The sequence below is a fragment of the Crocuta crocuta genome, unplaced genomic scaffold (genome assembly GCF_008692635.1).
Source record: "Crocuta crocuta isolate KB4526 unplaced genomic scaffold, BGI_CrCroc_1.0 scaffold92, whole genome shotgun sequence".
Classification (NCBI taxonomy): Eukaryota; Metazoa; Chordata; class Mammalia; order Carnivora; family Hyaenidae; genus Crocuta; species Crocuta crocuta.
In genome coordinates this window covers 4,785,594-4,787,719 of record NW_027528804.1, presented here as the reverse complement: position 1 = coordinate 4,787,719, position 2,126 = coordinate 4,785,594, and positions in this window count along the sequence as shown.

Sequence of the window (2,126 nt, the reverse complement as noted above, 5' to 3'; positions counted from 1 at the left end):
CTTACCAAAGCTTATAAGATAAGCAAATAGGTCTCTTTCACAGAAGGGTTGGGCCCATTTTAGTCTGTTGTCTCTGCTCTGTGCCTGGGGAGATACCCAGAGTGAGTCCATGCGAACTTGTTAAGGACTACTTTACAGTCCACTATAACCTTGTGGACCCCATTGACTCAAGCTCCACTAACTCTCAAAGGTAGATATTTGGGGCATCTTTCTCTCTATGTGAAGTCTGAAACACTGGGTACCATATGTGAAGTCCAAACCCTTCACTCCTCAGGGAGAAGCTGGGAGTAGTGAGCTTCCTCCTGGCTTTGTGTTGTTGCACTAGAGGTGAGATTTATGAAGAGTTTATGTCTCAGCCTCTTCTAACCTGTTTTGATGTGAGTGTTTGCTTGCTTACCAGTATATAGGAGTTTCTCATTCAGTTTCTAGATTTCTTTCAGAAGGATTTGTTCTATATAAAGATGTTTTTTGGTGTGTGAATGAGAGAAGGTAAGTTCAGAACCTCCTATGTTACCATCTTGACCTAGAACCACTGAAATTAGCAGTCAACAATAAAAAAATAAAGATCAAAGTTACCAAGACATGTATAGGATAATATGGAGAAAATTGTAAAATGTAAGAGGCATGAACGGGTTCTTGAAAAAAATATGCATAGCCATATACAGTCAATTTAGAAGCTATCTTTTTCTTAAAATGGTATATTTAATGTAATCATAATTAAAATCCTCGTGGCATTAGGGGTGGGAAGTGAATAGGAGAAATTTGAAAAATGAATTTAAAATTTTCTGGATGTGGGGCACCTCGGTGGCTCTGTTGGATAAGTGTCTGACTCTTGATTTTGGTTCAGATCATGATCTCAATTCATGAGTTCAAGCCCCACGTCGGGCTCTGCACTCACAGCATAGAGATTGCTTGGGACTCTCTCTCCTTCCCTCTCTCTCTCTGCCCCTCTCCTACACTCTCATGCTTTCTCTCAAAATAGATAAATAAGCATTTAAAATAAATAAATAAAATTTTCTGGACAAGTAAACATATGAGACTAGCTTAAGTCTGTGAAAGAGGATTAGAAGGGATGAAAATGTGGCTAAACTGAATTTTGGTGCAAGAGAGCTGGGTCTTGGTAAGTCTAATTAAGTTCAGGAATTGTTTATATAAGTCTTCCTGAATAGGGTTGTAAGTTCCAAGTATAAAAGAATTGTGGCATAGCATGGTAGCCCCAGCATAGACAGAATAGTGTCACTGGGCTCCCTATCATTAGAATATTGGGGTGTGGGCCAAGGACCTATAATTGAGATACAAAGCATTTGCTTCTGCTTTGTACAGCCATCTCACTTTCACCAAATTTGATGAATAAATCAGGAAGTGTGTGTGTGTGTGTGTGTGTGTGTGTGTGTATGTGTTGAGCACTCTTCCTGCTAATCTGTAGCCCACTTGAATTTCTACAGAGGCAGAAGTCAATGTGCATGTACTGTGAAGAGGAGAGGACATGACACAGGTGAAAACCCACAAGGCAAAAGATGTTTAGATTTGCTTTAAAAATAAAATGCACATTTAAATATGTATACACTAGTTTTTCTCAACCTATCAGACAAAATGCCAATATTCCTCATGGACAAAGAACTCTTTAATTTTTATACAAAAATATGACCCATAATAGAAAAATGAATCTTTACCAATAGTGCTAGGAATGCCCAATAAACCCACAAAAATTAGAAATAAAACAAGGTTCTATTGTTTTAAAACTATTACCCATATAAGGTTTGAAGTAGAGAACACCATACCTTGGCAAGGATAATGCGGGCTCTCATAACTTGTGGTAAAAATGTGTCAAGAGCATCTGAGATTTTATGTTACTGGCAAAACCAACAAGTTAGGCTGTCACATCTCACAAACAGAAGACCGTATTACTCCCACCAATGACAATAGCCAGAAAAGCAGCATCTTTGGTACCAATTTCCTAAGCCTCAATTCCCACCAGGGGACTTTTACCCAAAATTTATTGTAAGGAAGTTGTTGGAAGGGTGCAGACATACATACACATATGTGTGCATGTGTTTTCATCGCCACGTTTTTTTACAGCATTGACAAAAAGTTAGAAAGGACTCAGATATGTGATTGTTTAAATG